The sequence below is a fragment of the Triticum dicoccoides genome, chromosome 4B (genome assembly GCF_002162155.2).
Source record: "Triticum dicoccoides isolate Atlit2015 ecotype Zavitan chromosome 4B, WEW_v2.0, whole genome shotgun sequence".
In the NCBI taxonomy this organism is placed as follows: Eukaryota; Viridiplantae; Streptophyta; class Magnoliopsida; order Poales; family Poaceae; genus Triticum; species Triticum dicoccoides.
In genome coordinates this window covers 489735363-489754998 of record NC_041387.1, presented here as the reverse complement: position 1 = coordinate 489754998, position 19636 = coordinate 489735363, and the positions used below count along the sequence as shown (strand labels likewise).

At 44.9% G+C, this 19636-nt stretch overlaps 1 pseudogene; it reads right to left on the bottom strand.

The window, feature by feature from the left end:
- Positions 1 to 385: 385 nt before the first annotated feature.
- Positions 386 to 19636, bottom strand: part of LOC119292755 — a 48349-nt pseudogene continuing 29098 nt past the window's right edge.

The window sequence follows — 19636 nt, the reverse complement described above, 5'->3', positions numbered from 1 at the left end:
TAACTCATTATTTCGAATAGACAAATCGTTATTAAGTTCAGAGATTCTATCAATTAAAATGTTGGTTGGCACCCTTTTTCTAAGGTTTTCATTGAAAGCAACATAGTCAAGAGATTGAAAACGCATAATTTCTTCTTGATCAAAGAGGATAGATTCTATGGGAGGACGACCGGCGTCCACCCTATAATGCGCAAAGATTTCTTTGACCTCTTTTATTATAAATCTGATTTCATGAGCCAAAAAGATAGTAGCAGCACGCTTAACAGAGGAGTGTTCGATATTAGAAAATTCTAGGAAAATCCTTTGTATAGAGGGGTGCATATGCATAAATTGCCTTTCAAGTTCAACGATAAGCATGGCAATGGTGTCAGCAAGACTACTGGTCCTATGAAGAATAGGACTGCCCATAGAGGGCAAAGCACCAGCACAAGTAAAGAAATCTTGAATAACTCCTTTTCAATAATATTACCACTATCGATTCGACATCTTTTTGTATGATAGGTAGGGGATTCTTCAGCAGGAGCTTCAGAATTTTCCATGATATTATTATCGCCCATGTCGGCAATAATTTCCCCAATTTCAGACATAACGACAAACAAGCAAACTAACACACGAGCAAACAAAAAGGCAACGGGAAAAGGAGGAGGATATTGGAAAAGAGAGGGCGAATAAAACGGCAAGGGTGAAGTGGGGGAGAGGAAAACGAGAGGCAAATGGCAAATAATGTAATGCGAGAGATAGGGATTGTGATGGGTACTTGGTATGGTTGACTTGCTCTTGCGTGAGCCTCCCCGGCAACGGCGCCAGAAATTCTTCTTGCTACCTCTTGAGCACTGCGTTGGATTTCCCGGAAGAGGAGAGGATGATGCCGCAAAGTAGCGTAAGTATTTCCCTCAATTTTTGAGAACCAAGGTATCAATCCAGTAGGAGACCACGCACAAGTCCCTCGTACCTACACAAAATGATAGCTACTCACAACCAACACGATTAGGGGTAGTCAATCCCTTCACGGTCACTTACGAGAGTGAGATCTGATAGAGATGATAAATAATATTTTTTGTTATTTTTGGTATAAATATGCAAAGTGAAAAGTAAAAGGCCAAGTAAAAACAAAGCAAGTAATAAAGTAGTAGAGATTAATATGATGAGAATAGACCCGGGGGCCATAGGTTTCACTAGTGGCTTCTCTCAAGAGCATAGATATTCTGCGGTGGGTGAACAAATTACTGTTGAGCAATTGATAGAATTGAGCATAGTTATGAGTATATCTAGGTATGATCATGTATATAGGCATCACGTCCAAGACAAGTAGATCGAAACGATTCTGCATCTACTACTATTACTCCACTCATCGACCGCTATCCAACATGCATCTAGAGTATTAAGTTAAAAACAGAGTAATGCCTTAAGCAAGATGACATGATGTAGAGGGATAAATTCATGCAATATGATAAAAAGCCCATCTTGTTATCCTCGATGGCAACAATACAATACGTGCCTTGCTGCCCCTTCTGTCACTAGGAAAGGACACTGCAAGATTGAACCCAAAGCTAAGCACTTCTCCCATTGCAAGAAGTACCAATCTAGTTGGCCAAACCAAAAGGATAATTCAAAGAGACTTGCAAAGATAACTCAATCATACATAAAAGAATTCGGAGAAGATTCAAATATTATTCATAGATAAGCTAGATCATAAACCCACAATTCATCAGTCTCAACAAACACACCACAAATAGAAGATTACATCGAATAGATCTCCACGAGAGAGGGGGAGAACATTGTATTGAGATCCAAAAAGAGAGAAGAAGTCGTCTAGCTACTAGCTATGGACCCGAAAGTCTAAAGTAAACTACTCACACTTCATCGGAGGGGCTATGGTGTTGATGTAGAAGCCCTCCGTGATAGATGCCCCGTCCGACGGAGCTCTGGAACAGGCCCCAAGATGGGATCTCATGGATACAGAAGGTTGCGGCGGTGGAATTAGGTTTTTGGCTCCTGTTCTGATCGTTTGGGGATACGTAGGTATATATAGGAGGAAGGAGTATGTCGGTGGAGCAACAGGGGGCCCACGAGGTAGGGGGCGCGCCCTAGGGGGGGCGCCCCCCACCCCCGTGACTGCCTCTTTTGTTCCTTGGAGCAGGGTCCAAGTCTCCTGGATCACGTTCGGTGAGAAAATCACGTTCCCGAAGGTTTCATTCCGTTTGGACTCCGTTTGATATTCCGTTTCTTCGAAACACTGAAATAGGCAAAAACACAGCAACTCTGGGCTGGGCCTCCGTTTAATAGGTTAGTCCCAAAAATAATATAAAAGTGGAAAATAAAACCCAATATAGTCCAAAACAGTAGATAAAGTAGCATGGAGCAATCAAAAATTATAGATACATTGGAGACGTATCAGTAGTGCGATGTACTGTACTTCTAGTCTAGTCTAGTATAGTGCACCAGTTTTGAACTCTTGAATCTCAGGGCCAAGGAGCTACAGTTGGAAGTGGAGGGTACTACTGTTCTCTAGAACCATCACTGTACTATCAATGCAGGGGAAGTACACCTGCGTAGTGGCCTAGTGGGTACTCTCGGTGCTATATTCAGCCGCTCCTCTCACCTAAGAGTAGATGGCCTACTCAGCCGCTCCTCTCACGCACACACTAGCAGCCTGTTTATCAGCGACGGTTACTGCGGTCTGCGGGGGCAGAACATTTGAGTTATTTGATACAGCGAGACTAGGATTTTCGCTTCCATTTGTGGAGGTGTAATGGATCTCATCGAACTTTGTTAGTAGTTCCTTCTTATGAATGAGATGAAGCAAAGATTTTGCCTCCATTTCCAAAAAAACACGTCAAGAGGAATTTCTTTTATAGTAGAGCCGATAATGGAGTGAAGTCCATGCGTGCAACGCCACAAGCTACAGAGTACTACCTCCGTCCGGGTTTATTGGTCCTCATTCTATTTCGTGTCAAATTTTGACCATAAATTAAACTAACAAAATGTTTACGCATGTTACCAAACATTATATTTTTGAAAACTATGTTCAAATACGAATCCAATGAGATAATTTTTTTGACATGCATTAACATTTTATTAGTTAAATCCTTAGTCAAAATTTGACACAAACTACAAAGGGGACTTGTAAACTAGGACGGAGGTAGTAGTAGTACAACACTTTACATACAGAGCCATATTGCACAGTTCCCAATGCCCCGCCAGGCTTTTCCAGCTCCTCGGGCTTAATTGGGAGGCGCTAGTTTAAATATGCTACTAGCTGATGAGGAAGCTGCAAGTGAGGTGCGGCTAGGGCGAGCACGTGAGCCATGGGATGCTGGGAAGGAAAACCCGTTCACGTGGCTAGGTTGTCCAGTGCACTCAGATTGTGGGGCCACATGTCCGTTTGACTTCAAAACTCAAACTACACGTGTAAAATATTGGCTCGCAGCAAAGTGTAGTAGTACTATTTTTTTTAAAAAGGCCGCCATGGATTCGGCCGGGATCGAACCCACAAAACGACGTATACACTCCCGCGACCACTAGTAGTACTCGTTAGAGTACAACGCAACCTAGAATCGCCTTTTGTCGCTAGTAGGCTAGTTCCAATGCATTGGTGTTTATATGAGGTGCTAAGCACATTAAAAACTTTAGCAACTAAAGCCCCCAATGCATAGGTGTTTAACTTGTTGGTGCTAAGCATCCTTCATTTAATGATTTTGCAACTAAAGTTCTTCATGCGTTGGCGGGATCCTTCGAATTTAAGTGTTTTGCCTAGGTTCTCGCGCTTGGCATTGTTTCTTCCTGGGGTCACCACACTCATCTCTCTCCTCTTAATTACCTTGCCACATCAGATTTTTTGCCCACATGGTAGCCTTAGCACCTGTACAAGGTGGAGCATTGGGAGGGGCCATAGTACGTACATTGTTCCTAACAAGAAACCCCTAATGATGCAAGAAACCACTAAAATGCCAAGAAACTACTACCACTTGCATACGTGGCAGACTTAAGATAAGACTACCTTATCAACCATTGTACATGCTCTTACTAACCAAAATCCTCGAGTGACCTCCTACCTCCGTCCCGTCCACCTAGTCATCCTCGGCCATGGGACGCAGCTACCGCCGTCGGCAGAAGGCGAGGTCAAAACCGCCGGCGGTGCGGAGCCCATGTTGCGGCAGCCCGGATGCCAGCTCCGTCCGGCGCTCGCGGCCGCTAGCTAGCCAAGATAGCGCCATCCAGCTGCTTGTCCGCAAGGCTTGCTAGCTAGATTGGCACGGCAGCGCGGCGGCTTGCTCGCGTGCGCCGCGCTCAGGCCGGCCATTTGGCTCGAGCGAAGGCCAGCGCGGCGGCTTGCTCGCTCGTGAGTCACGCTGGGCAGCCAGCCAATCCGTGCGGAGGCCAGCACGACGTCCGGCCCGTCCGGCGGAGCGGCGGCCAACTCGCTCATCACCGCCGCCACCGATGAACACGCATCGGTACTGTTTGAAGTAATCTTCAGGAAAAATAATGATTTGAGGGGGAATAATAGGAGAGAAGGTTAGATGTGGGTCCCTCGTGTCAACGGACAAACAAAATGTGTTGGTTTAAGCTGCCTCGTCAGCACGGACGTGTGGGCCAACCCAGTCATAAATGGGTTTCAACAAACCTAATCGGTAGGATTACTAGGTAGTAGTGTTTGGCGTGGATTAAGAAATTTTGGGTATGTTTTTGCTATTTTTTGTACAATAGATTCTTCCTAGGGCTGGTTGAAAGTGGTAGTTTTTTGTTAAATACTCTACATATTGTAAGTAGGAGTGAAAGTTAAGCTTTGGAAGCCAATAAGCAAGGCTAGTTACATAGTACATATGTGTACATGATTGAAAGTAAATATCAACCATGAGTGACTAATATCTTGATGGAAAACTTGAAACTATGGAATACTAGGAAAAAAATGCATGGTTGGAAATACTAGCAATGTTCATGTCCATTGCAACGAATCATAATTAGAATAATACTTATTCACAAACTTGGTACAAAACACCCTAATTTTGATATACATATGTCACTAGAGATATATTATGTTTCAATTATAATATATTCCTTGGGCTGTTTTGGTGAGGCCAGGGAGGGATGTGGTTGGTTTTAAGATACTAATTATGGGTTTTTCTGCAAATTGGTAGACAACTGGGATGTTGGTGAGAAAAGGCAACAACTTACCTCACAATCGTTAGATGTAGATCTAATGGTCAGAAACGACGGATGGCGGACACACCAACATCACCAACTTAGTCTTGTGTAGGAGTACTAGCAAGATCCATGCATTGCACGGAACATCAAGATGCATTTTTTTATAAAAACACTTGTTGTGATTGACCCTTGCGGGAGTAATCCCATGTGTAAAAACTAATGATATCTCGAGAAATATGAGATAAGGTGAAGAGGAGTGGGGTGTGGTGGTGGTTTGTGGTTGGACTGAGCGGAGGCATGGGGATTGACGACACCGGCAGCGGCCACCAGGCCAATTTGTCCCAGAGGCTTCCTTTCTTAATTGCTCAACAATGAGGTTTGTTGGAGATAAGGATGAACGAGGGAAGGCCTTGTCTGCAAATGTGGAGAGGGGTGCGGGTATCTTTTAGTTTAATTTCCATCTGTCAGATATAGATCGGACGGTCTATATTGCAAGATAGCACACGTACCATCATCACCAACTCGGTTTTTTATAAAAGAAGAATTATAAGTATGGAGATACAAACGTATTATCGATACTTGCTTCCGTAAACTAGCATCTACATTCTATTCAACGCCTCGGCATGTGGGGCCTTAGCACAATGACTTCTCGACTGTGTAAAACAAAGATTTTCCCGTCACCGACAAGGAGGGGGTGACGGCGGCGCGCTTTTTGGCTTGCTCTAGTCCTAGTAGTCATACTAGGTGGTCTAAGCACATGTAGATTTATTCTTTTTCACGTCTCGTGTTCGCCGTACTGCCACGATTGTTGATGAGTAGACGGTAAGTTATTCACGGGGAAACCCTTGTTGAGCGTGTTTGCGAGAGAGAGAGAGAGAGAGAGAGAGTGTGCGTGTGTGATATGTTAGAGACTGAGGCAATGATAACAGATTCTTTGTATCTATGTGTGTGGAGGATAGAGAGAGACATGTACATGGGGCTTTGTGTTGTGTAACGTGGAGACACATATACATAATTAGAGAGTGAGTGTCTGAGATACACATGCGGACATGGGGAGAGATGAGGATCCAGATAAATGGGTGTTTGTGCGTGTTTGTGTGTGTTTGTGCACGCGTTTGTGTGTGACAGGGAGAGAGTGTATGTGGAGTAGAGAGACCACTGATTATGTAAACCTAGTATAAGGGAAGGGGGAATGGTGTGACATGTGTAGTAGCGAGATAGCACGGGTGCGGGTGGGGGGAGCAGACTATTTGGAAGAGACATCAAGTGTGTGTGTGGGAGAGGGGTGTGAGAGCGAGAGAAAGAGAGAGCTAGCGACGGAGAGAGAGAGAGAGAGATAGAGAGAGAGAGAGAGAGAGGGCGAGAGGGGTCGTTTGTGTCCATAAATGGCGTATACATAGCTAGGGAGACAATGTTGATGTTGTCCGAAATTGGCCTATGAACAGAGACACAAGGGAAGCGAGTCATCGTGTGTGTCATAGAGACTTCATGAGAGATCTAGAATAGATGGTTTAGAGAACAATGTGCGAAATCGAGAACAATGATACATTAGGGAGCTATGGAAAGAGTCACGACATATATGTATACAGGGAAGGAGCTGGGGCGGGTCCGCATGTGGGAGAGATAGAAAGAGGAGAGTGGTGCACAAGGAGACAAAGTGTGCTTGTTTGCAGTGGGGGTGGTGTGTGAGGTGAGTGCTCGAGAACCACATAACTAGGGAGATAGACGTTTGGGGGCGACGTTTTGTCTGTATGGGAAATATAGACTCTACATAGTGCGTGTGCTTGGGTAAGAGAGATAGCGGGAGACCTAGAGAGTGAGGGAAGAGATGTGTGCATGCCCGAGAGACAAAGTGATAGAGACCTATGTTGGGGTCCGGACTTTACAAGAGAGAGGGGTGTTAATGTGCTCGTGTGTTGGTGTCTGGGGGAGAGAACGACTTCTCTATGTGTGTGTGTGTGTGGTGGTGGTGGGGGGGGGGGTTGACTTCAGGTAAAGAGTGAGGTGTCTATATTTGAGCGACTTTAGCGTAATTTAGATATTGTGCACTCATGGTTGATCAATTTGTTTCACATACTATGAAATAACGATACTTTTGAACATGCGTGATATACCTTGATGTACCAGAATTACAAACCTAAGATTGGAATTGTGGAATTCGACTCCATCATTAGCTTTTGTAATTCATTAAGGAGGTACATTTTTAAGCCGGGATTTTGTGATTTCAAATTCATATATCAAACCTAGAGATATACACATACGGGCATGTTCAAACTTTATAATCATTCACTTTATTCATACACATACACATTTTTTCTTTTGTCATCATATTTAGGATAAACACATTTGGAATTTCATTTGAATTGGACCGTATGATGGTATTTGCATGTAGTAGCTCAATGATCCATATTTGAATTGAATGGACAATCTAAGTTTCGAGTTGGAGACATTGATTTTCAAAACTTGCACATTTCTTTGCATGCAAAACAAACAAATTGTCGGCCATGATATCATAGTCGGCCGTATGAGAGCAGAATACTTATAATTTTAGGCGCCAAAAGCTCTCAAACTTCCCGCTCACATCGAAATATCACACGCCCAAAAGTTTAGCCCTGCGATATTCCTGTTTTACCCCTGCCACATGAACGGAAAAGGGCTGCTTTGGTAACTCCATCGTTTTCCCCTCTTTGCCCCCAACATTCTTCCCTAGAGCCCCTCCCCTTCCCCTCCCCGACCCCACATCCATGGGAAGCCGCCGAATCTAGTCCTCCGCCGCAGCGGTGGACCTCACACCCCGCTGGATCTACCTTCCGCACCTTGGAACCCCCAAGTGCCAACTCACCACTTCACCGGAGCCGCTTCAGTGACTGGCTTGTCCACTGCTCCAGATCTCCTTGACCGCCATCATGGTCCACCGCACCGGATCTGCTTAACTGGTACCCTAGTCCACCATAGCGTAGGCCCTTCACTGACTCCCTCATCCGCCCCTTCACTGGCCCTTCATACAAGCCCTCGTCCGCGGCAACAGATCCGCCTCACAGAAAGCATTGTACAACGCGCCCGCCGAAGCCTTCGTCCACTGCAGCGGACCCGCTCCACAGACGCCATATTCAACTCCACCGGCCCTGCTACCACAGCCTCATCAGGTTATTTTTGATTTGTACTCCTTCGGTTTTATCTTTATCGTGCAACTGTTCACTTACCATAGATGAGCTTTCTTGTATGTCAACAGGCGCCGCAACCGTAGCACCGGAGCCGCTTCAGCGACAGCGACAGCCGGCCCAAACTCAACCTCAACACGAGCACCATCGACGATCCTTAGCTATCAAGTATGACAACGATACCCATATGCCGCCGAGAATCAGGTACTATTATCCAACGGCCGGCGCCTATGCTCACTTTCCTAGCATAAGCACCGCACCTTTGAATTTCTTCAGGGCATCATTCAGTTTTTCATGAGACGCGTTATTGTGCTTGCACCTGTGGGGTCATACTTCTGGCAGTGAACATGTTACATGTGCTAAATTACATACCAGTGCACATACAATTAATATGCTTTAGTTTTGTTCTGATGCCACCTGTTGGTTCCATCAGACTGCTTAATGTTCTCTATGCTTAATTACACATCAACAAACTAGCATGTTGTTCCGCTGCTTTTTGTTCGTTTTACCCTACATTTTCTGATGCTAGCTATTACATCACTGCTCCGAGCCTCTGTTCATTACTTGTTTGTGTGTTCTTGATCTTCCCAAGTTGCATGACTAATTTGATGCTTCTATTAATTATGGAGATGCCAACCCCATCAAGCAAAATATTTGTTCTTTTGGGGCTAGCACCTCGAACAAGCATAAAAATAGAGGGAAGCATATATATTGTCGTGTATGCACACACCCTTCTTTCATTAGCTTAGATGAACCATTGATGATCAATTCGGACCAGTGCATACGATTAAAATTAATTTTACCTAAATTGATGGTGCAAAATAAACTACAACAACTAGATTTGCAACCATGGGATGCTGACGTTACCTTCAAAGAACATTGCAACAACAGCTAGGCTTCACAGCAACATATGGTAAGCCAATGTGTTTTAGTACATGTGAAATGTAATGCGAGTGGGCTGCTTTCTTGGCTTGTGCCCTCAACGTGTAATCCTACCGAATTACAAATAGTTCAGTTGTCTGCTTTGCTGTATTGCTTGATTCGGATGCATGTTTGTTGTTACGCTATACCTGAGTTGGCCAATATGTCAGCAGTGCCTGTTGTACTATCGTAAAGAAATGCATGCCTATTTCATTTGAGTCCTTAACTTTTCCTCTCAAATTCATCACAAGACTGTCTTCGTAGTTTATATGGGCCACACTATTAAGTGCTTTCTCAGATTATTTCAACTGCTTAGATGCCTTAGCAACTTAAATATAGTGGTTGTACACTCTCTTTCAACTAGGGATGTCAACTGGGTCCCGTTTAATCACAATTAAAGTCCAGTAGTGGTATGATAGTTCAAAAGAGTTTTTGTTTTTTGAGGAAAATGAACTAGGGAGGTAGCAAAAACTAACTAGATGGGACTGGCGGATGTCGTTTATTTGCCACTTACATCCCTAGTTTCATCTTACCATTTTAATTCCTTTTCTGCTGATCCTACTTCGAACCATTTAAATATAGTTTGCCATGCTCGGCAATAATTCGTCCGTCGTTTACCATGTAAGCTTACTCTACCTAGATCATACGATAACTATCTCTTACTTATGTCCAGCGGAAACCTTTCAGGATGTCGTTCACACTAGGACACAATGTACAACCCCAGAATCTATTTGTGGAAGCAGTGCGCCATCCATGTTACCAGATGGTAGCAGTTCAGAGGCAACACCGCCGGAGAGCAGTCTGAGCACATATATTATAGTGCTTGAGGCTCTACTAGAGGCAGAAAGAGATGGTGTGGCTGCCATGAATGAAGTAATCTTTATCTTGAGGCTGGAAATTACGGAATTAGCGGCACGCATTATGCAAGCAACCCAAGAATTGGAGGAAGTAAGAATGTTGCATTTGAAGACGGAGGAGGTCCTGCTGTTTCTGCTATCTGAAGCCCAAGGTAATCCCGGTTCTTCTTTAGATACCAGTTGAAATTTTCATTTGATTATTGTACTTGCATGTTGTGTCATGTCTCTGAATTGATTATGTTGAAAGACCCCCTATTTTTTCCGTATTTCCATGTTGTCCATGTGTTGTAATGATCCGAATTTTTTAGGCGAGGTAATCCTCAGTACTTGTATGATTGACATAAGGTGAACTATTTTTCGTGTGAGCATATTGTATTGGATGAAATAACTGTTTGAATCAGAGTGTATCCAACCTACTGAATTCAAAGATCACGACATTTCTAAATCATAATCATATATAAAGGTTGAATAAATCTTTGTTGTGGTGTTGAAGAAATAAATAACAAAACGTATAATTATCCATGGATATTCGTAATCAGATACAAATTGGATTTGAATTCAGTTTGCCAGGTCCCAGGGCAAACTTGAATGCTAATTCTCCCAAGTTTTGAACGAAGCGGCTAAACACCCACTATAATTTGTGGGCTGCCCGAAGCAAGTGTTTGCGAGATGGAAATTACTGTCTACCCCTGACACTTGACATCCTTATCGACCAGATTTACACTGCTGTCGCTAGGGGCAGACTAGTAACTTCAATCAGACGTGACACGACGGCCTCTGAGCCCATTCAGACACGGTGGGCGCCAAACATGGGCAGCAAAACACATTTGATTCAAGCTCGTCCGAAAGACATGTGTATCTTCCTCCATTTCCCCATTCATACACGGTGGGCGGCAAAACAAACTCTCCTCGTCCGAAATCAATGTAGGCTAATATTTTAAATAGGGGCAGATGTGTAACTTCCATCAGACGTGACACAACCGCCCTACCTGTCAGCCCCGTTCATACACCGTGGGCGCCAACCATGGGCGGCAAAACACCCTCTCCTCGCCCGAAATAGTTACTGGCAAATATTTGGGAGATGCGAGATTACCGTCCTATCCCCAACCGACGTGATGTCCAAAATTTTAAACGGGGGATAAGTTCGTAACTTTCCCCCATTTCAGAGAAGCGCATCCCAAAGTTTGAGATCCCCCCTCCATTTCCCCATTCATACACTGTCGGCGGCACGACAACCTCCGCACTGCGGCCAGCCTCCTCCGTCCGCCACCCCATCCCCCACCTTGCCGGAGCCGCTACCCCTACCCCGTCGTCCACTGCAAGAGATGGACGTCTCTCATCCATGGCGCTGGACCAGGATCCTTTCATCGCCTCCTCTCGCGCCATCGGCGCCATCGTCCACCTTGATGTTGCCGCTCCTACGACCGCCTCGTCCACGGCAACAGGATATATCCCCCGACCCGACCGTTTGTTGTCTACAGTCTTCTTCCCCGCCACCGACAGCCATCACACCCGCAGCACCCTCAACGTATCAGCATAGGCCTACACGGCGTCGCAAGAGAGGTGGTACTCTTCCATATGTGCTTAAGTTATTGATCTCACCCAGAAAATAGATCGTAATTTGTTTACTGTACTTTTCTTGTCCGTACCAAATCGTAGTGGCTAGTTAAAAGCAAACATTGGTTGCAAAGTAGCTTTGTCCGGTTTGCACCTTCAGATCCGCCATGGCACGGGCACTATACTCGTAAAGCTTATGGTTTCCCGCCTTTATATTCACTACCATCATCGTGGGTGCTTCGTGTCGTGCTAGCACTGCTCCTCAAGACCTCAAACCAAAGCTTACGTGTTGAAATATGAATCTGATATGATGCTCATATCACTAAAATAGAGAATGTTTAATTGGCCACCTAATGTTCCTATATTCATTTCGAAAAGCATGTGCGCCACCCACTGGTCAAGCTAGTTCCACTTTCCTAATTTTTCTCTTGATGCTTAGGGTTTTCCCCTTTTATCTGCGTAGGTGCTTTCTGTCGTACTAGCATTACTCAACCCTTCAAGCTAAACAACACAACACTCAGAATTTTAAAGCTTAGTTGTTCAAATATGATTGTGATATGATACTGATATTAGTTAACTGACACATTTAATTGGTTAGCTAAAGGTCCCACTTGAGTTTCCAAATGCATGTCACAGAGACAGCATAATTGCATTTCTTTGTCACTTGTCGACCGTACTTTCTTATCCATACCAAATCTTAGTTGTTATTTCAAAGCAAACATCGGTTGCTAACTACCTTTTGTGCGGTTTGCAGCTTCAGATCTGCCATCCCACTGCCACGGTCAACACTGTACTATCATGCTTATGTTTTCCCCATTTTATGATGAACACAATCAGCCTACGTGGTTCGTGTCGTAATAGCACTGCTCCACCCATCGAGCTAAACAAGCTTAGTTGTACAAATTCATATCTGATATTATTGCTGATATTAGTAAAACTGAGAGATGTTTAATTGGTGAGCTAAATGTTCCTACTTTAGTTTCGAAATGCATGTGAGCCACATATGGAGAGACCGGAAAGAATAGTATTTCTCTGTGCGCTCTGGTTCATCATGGGTGGCCAACCGACATTGTATTGAAATACTTGTAATATCTTCAATCTTCTTGCTCTTTTGCTCTTCTTTAAGATGATACTCTTCTCTTGCGGTCGACTGGTCTGGTCGAGTTGTTCTCCCTTAGTATATTTTGAATCTGTCAGGTCAGGTTGACTTGTTCTTATTTACTATATGTTGAAGCTATCATCTGTGAAGTGTCATCACTTCTGGAGCTCTCATATTTTGAGTAGTAGGCCATATTATATTAATGCACACAACAAATTACAGCATGCATGGCATCTTTTAAAAGAATTGCAAAGATAACACAAAGGGGTTTATAGGGAGGCAGTATTGGATTAGAATCACTTCTGCATTACAAAGAAAATCTCACTTGTTTTTATGTTTTCATGCATGTCAGATATTGAACATTATCAAAATGAATATGAGAATGGGAGCACGAGAGGAATATTACGGAACGATCCACTGGCTAACAAACTTGGCATGGTGGAGGATGGCCTATCTTATTCACCCATCAAGGTGCTTGCTCTAGCTTTGCAAAGTTGTATTGGTCGCACATATTTTGCATCTGACCTCTTGCATTACTTTTACTTTGTTACACCATCTGCTTAGTTTAAGCATCATATATGATTATATGCCATACCTATCCATTTTTTGTACCTATTCCATGTGTTGTCACACTATGTTTATCCAGTCAAATGTTGTTCTTTCGTAATAGATGTCCAAAAGGAAGAGGGTGAGTGCAGATTCTCAAGGAGTACAAACTAGGTATTTGGAAAAGGTAGTGATACCTGTTAAATCAGATAGATCAGCAGTCACAGAAAACACAGGCCCAACTGTACCTCACTTTACCCCTACTCCAGTGGCCCAACCCCTATTAGAACTACTGGGAGCCCAAGCGTCAGGTACTGTCTATGATATCAATTCAAAATTTGAACTCCTAAATTTCTGCTTGTGCCTTACCTTCTCTCTTGTATGAAAACTAATTTCAGATGAATCTCCTTGCTCAAAGGATCATACGATCTCAAAACAATAATGGGCTCTGCATTGCTCTTGTCAGTACCTCTCTCCCTTTTGCCTTGTAACGCTGTACTTAATTAATTGCTATTTTATTATGTATCATCAGTCTGCACCTGAGCTTCATTATCCCCTGTTTCTTCCAATATTATTTGATCTATATTTACTCTTTGCAAAATGTAGAATAATGGCAACGCTTGTAAAGAATTTTCTTTGGGGAATTTATTGAATTATCCTTCCATCAACATGGAGAAGGGCTTTGTCCAGCCCGTGTTAACATGTAATGTAAGTTCATCCTTCTCAAGCCTTCAAACTTTGTTCTGTATAGATTTGGATAGGCATCATTTCCTCCACCGCTATTTGCTTTGCTGTTTACATCTGATTGGATGTTTGCAACAACTACTAGTTTCAAATTGTAGTTGTAAAAACATGTTCCTTATGCAGAACAGATCCATTTATTTTCTTATATAATTGTGAAACCTGTTACGTGTCTCCTTGTTTCTCTTTCAGAGTCGTATCTCTTACGCCAGGCAGAACTTTAGGGAAGATAGTGAGCCAAACCATCTTGTGGACACCGAGATGACCCCAAGGTCCTGTCTTGATGAAGACAGTGAGTTGAAGCTACTCACCAGCAGGTGTGAGACAACCTCTGTGCAGTCGTTGCCTCAATCAGTTCGACTTCTTCAGTCTCAACTTAAAGCGGAAAGGCTTGCTTCAGCTCAGCTCCGACTTGAAGTCAGAGATGCAATGAAAATGTCAGAGGACTGCCGTGCGCACCATCATGCCTTAAATCTAGTGTTGATGCATCTATCATTGACACAACTAAGGTCTACTCAGCTTCTTCAGCTGTTTGGGGGGCCTTTCCTGGCCAGGTCTAGTGCCTTCTGAAGTGCTCTTAGTTTTGTGTATTCTTTTGTCGGCGCGTTTATTTGCACTGGTGGCGAATTTTGATGCCCAGTGGATGTAATATGTGATAGCCGTGATAGCCTATTGTAAGTTGCTTGCTTATTTATTTCCTTGTTGTCTTGTTTATTTGTTTGCTTGTAGTCATTGCAGTTCTTTTTCCGCGGTTTGCTAGTGGCTGCAATAACCTATTTTCTAAAACTAGGCTACAATAACCATGGGCTAATATTTACTGTAGTGACACTGGGCCTCCTACGGGCCATAGAAACAGTGGGCCTTCTACGGGCCGTAGAAACAACGGGCCTTCTACGGGCCGTACAAACAATGAGCCTTCTACGGGCCATATCATCAATGGGCCTTATACGGGCAGTATGATAACATGGGCCAATAACAGACCGCATTATGGCCATAAACGGGCTAGAGTTGGAATTGTCTGTTCATGGGCCGACCATAACGGGCCATCGTTAATAGGCCGTATTTCATGATGCTATGAAAATGGCCCAACGTATTAACGGACCACAAACGGGCTGACTATAACCATAGGCTGAATTTGGCCCACAAGCAGAAAATGACAGTAACGAGCGTAAGTAAATGAATGCTGTAAATGAGCCCAAGAATAAATGGGCTTCGAGAAGGCTGAAAGATAGCATGGGCTGGAAATGGCCCAACGGAATAACGGACCGTTAATGGGTATAAAGTGATACACTGTTCATTACGGGCCAGTTTCACCATGGGACGTTAATGGGTGTAAAGTGATACACTGTTCATTACAGGCCAGTTTCACCACGGGCCGTTAATATGCCAAGAGTTACATAGGGCCTCATATGGGCCGAAAGACGTCATGGGCCATACATTTGCCAGAAGTGAAAACAGGCTGGAATCATATTGGGTGGCCGAGATGACGCTACTGGGCCTAATTCGGATAGGACATAACGGGCCTTGGGTTAGCGGGCTGTAAATGGGCTATATGCGAATAGGCCGTTAACAGGCTTTCCATGGGCCAGCCCGCCACATTTTGACCAACTCAAACGGGCCGGCCTTTTCACAAGAATGGGCCTTTGTTGGGTCGTGCCACAGGTCGACATATCATAGGCGCCTGCCGTCTAATGAGTGGATCACATCTATCCCAACGATGAGCACACACGTGTTTCCTCCAGCCAATGATGATTTTACACGTGGAAAATCCCCATTGGTCGGGGCTGTTAACGGGTTATCGGATCCAAAACCCGACCCGATAGCTTAACGGTGTTCCGTTACGGTGGATGCCACTTGTCGGTCACCCTTGACGAAAGCACTTCTGTGACGCACGATTTATCGTCATGGAAGTGGACACTTCCGTGATGATAATTTTGGTAATGTCATGGAACACTTCTACGACAGCATAGGTACGACTATCTTGATTCTGTCATAAAATTGTCATGGATGTACATGCATGACAAAAAACGCGACCTACTATGACAAACACGTATCATCACGGAGGTGTATTTTTTTGTAGTGAAAATGGCAGCCCTAATATCTCTTATGACCCGCTTTTGCGCGGGCGAGGACAGTTGGTTGGCCCATAGTGGCACCAGCGACCCAGGCACACCCGAAATCAGGGATGGCAATGGGAAGCCGCGATGCAATAAAAACAAGCGTCGAAATAATGAAGATAGCCCAGACAACACATCAGTAAACGCCGGATTCAGGGGCTCTAGACCCGGTCAACGGAAAAAGCCATTTAAAGGCAGCAGAGATGGACCGTCTAGCCTAAATAAAATTCTAGACAGATCCTGTCAGATTCATGGCACCCCAGAGAGACCTGCGAATCACACCAATAGAGAATGCTGGGTCTTCAAGCAGGTCGGCAAGCTAAACGCCGAACACAAGGGGAGGGAGCCGCCAAGTGAAGACGAGGACGAACCTCGCCATCCGAACACTAGGGGACAAGGACGAACCAAAGAGGAAGCGCAAACGCGCACTCCGAGACGTATACGCTGTAGAACCACTCGCCCCCAAATTTAATCCATGGTTGGCCTGCCCGATCACTTTCGATCGCAGGGATCATCCGACTAGTATCCGACATGGAGGTTCGGCCGCCTTGGTGCTCGACCCAATAATTGACGGATACCATCTCACCCGAGTCCTCATGGACAACGACAGTAGTCTTAATCTGATATATCAGGACACTGTCCGCAAGATGGGGATAGACCAATCAAGAATCAACCAAAGTAGTACTACCTTTAAAGGAGTAATACCAGGTGTAGAGGCCCGCTACACGGGCTCTTTGACATTAGAGGTTGTATTCGGTTCTCCCGACAACTTTCAATGCGAAGAACTAATCTTTGACATCGCTCCGTTCCGGAGCGGCTATCATGCACTACTCAGAAGAACGACCATCGCGCGTTTCAACGCAGTACCGCATTACGCTTATCTCAAACTTAAGACGTCTGGTCCATGCGGCGTCATCACTATCAGCGGAAACACAAAGCATTCTCTCTTCACGCGGAAGACTACGTGGCGGCTCTAGCAGCCGAACCACTGAACGACCTCTCCAACCCGAGTAACTGATCGGTCTTCGAGACCACGGACACGGCTAGACGTGTCCGGCGCACCACTAGTTACAACAGCCTAGATAAACCTGAGCTTGATTAATGGCTAGGCCCCCATATGTGGTGCTAGGGGCTACCCGCATGCAAAAGGCTCATTGTTCGGCCCGACCGTATTTACACTCAAGAGATCGAATTTTCACGGTTCATTAAGATTGACCGACTTCACGCACGGTCACACCAGATTCTTTCACCTGGGTTTTTTCTTTCTTTTTAGAGATGACCATCGTGCTATACCCTTCCAGGATACGGCACAACAGAGACAAAGGCACAGACGTGCAGCATGGCCCCATTCCAAGGTTTCTTTTTAGATTAAGACCCTGTGTAAACCTTTTTTATTGTCTCTTGTTGGCCCACACCCTCCTGGTACTTAAAATGACCAAGAGGGATACCGGCGTTATTGGCAAGCTTGTTATTCGCTGATGTAAAATAGACGTTACAAGGGCAGCAACCAATGCATTTTTGGGATCTATGCTCTCACCACAGCCGCTCTTTCGTCACGCCAGATTAATGAACGTACCTGGAAATTCAGGGCTCATTACTGAGGGCGGTACTCAGCCCAATATATGTTGTAAAGTCTGAATACCTTCGGGAGTGTTCGGCGTCGCGAGTTTGCCCTTATATGCATCAGCTCTGAATCATGTCTTTGGTCAATAGTTGGGTTTGACCGGCTCCCATGTTTTGCTACCTTACATTACGCTACATCAGCTAAGGTGGCACCGGGAGAACTACTGCGATTGTGCCCTGGTTCATCCGGATGAGCACCTAATTAGAGAAAGCCAAAAAACTGACTGTCATGATAAAGCGAGAGACTGGTCAACCACTCGATGACTCAGCGGAATCTTTGCGATTCCTCCGCATTAATGAAGGACCGGTTTTCCGGTCACGTATGTACACGCACCGTATTCGGATGAACGCGGACATACCAGGGGCTAGATAGTAGCCCCACCGTCAAACTCCTATGGCTAAGTGAAAGTGTTAAAGCTATATAGTCCGATTGCCTCGTTCGCCGCGCCACCACCTCCTTAATGAACCAAGATGTTGGATCAAGTGTGATTATGCGCTTTGTCGAACACCCCCGCATTATATGCGAGGGGGCTGAAGCCGACGACTGCAAACTTTCAGGTTATATACATATGTACATAAGCGGCCGCACAGGAGGCACTACAATACTTTATGGGCAAAAGTATAAATTTAGCCTTTATTATCACAAACATTGTTCTTTAAATCAAAATAGATGTCATTCAAACATGGTATTCTTTGAGCACTGAGCCTCTATTAAACAGGCACCTTCTAAGACATCTTCAAAATAGTGCTCGGGCGAGTCCTGACCCCCGGGCGGACCCCTGGTTGCCATATCGGTGGCCTCCATCTTCACGCAATATGTCTTAACATGGGCAAGGGCCATCCGCGCACCCTCTATGCATGCCGACCTCTTGATAGCGTCGATATGCAGCACAACACGAATAAATCGTTGCACCAAACCAAAATAACTATCCGGATTTGGTTCCTTCGGCCACAGGTGATCCACGACGGCCTTCATAGCAAGCCCGGATAACCTATGAACCTCGGCCCATTCGGCCATTTGCTCATTCAACAGCAGCGGACGCCTCGGAGCACTGAACTGCGACCAGAAGAATCTTTCCTCCTCATGATCTTCTCGATCTTTGAAATACTGTGTCGCATGAGCAGCACTCTTTGCCAAATCGAAGTATGCATCTGAAGAACACCACAATTGATTAAGAGGGGTATACTTCGGATCGCCGAATTTCATTCAAAATAAAAAGGGCTTCCTAGCTGCGATATCACTGGCTTGCTGAAGCTCCTCCCACGCCGCTCTGATTTTAGAGCGAGTTTCCTTTGCTGCTTGTAAGGCCTTCTTTAGGTCAGCCGTTTTCGTTTGGTTTTTCCTTTCGGGAAGCTCATATTGGCTGGCGGCATTTTGTAGCTCAAGAGCCATGTTGGCTATTTTATCCTCACTTTGGCGATGAGCAGCCTGTCCGGCTTTTAGTTCTTCAGCTGCCTTCATGGTGGCCGCATTGCTTCTCCTGGCTTCTTCCTTGGCCCGGGCAAGCTCTGCCTGAAGGGTCTCCACGGCGGCAGCTCCATCTGCAGTCAAAGCATATTATAAATCCTAGCATCATGCTCTTGTTAATATTTGCTAACAACCCAAATATACATACCCTGTGCCTCGTCAAGCCGCTTGTTCTCAAGCGTGATATCCGCATCCGCCAAGTCAAGTTACCGCCTCAGTTCGGCAAATTCCACAGTCTGGTCAGCCACTGGATCTATAGCCGCCTGCGTACAAAATCAGCACTATTATTACCTGAGACTATGATCCTCTGCTCGCATCGTCCGGATGGAAACCAGAGTCGCAAGGTATACTATCTATACAAAGTAAACCTTGCGTGTACTTACAATCAAAATATATAT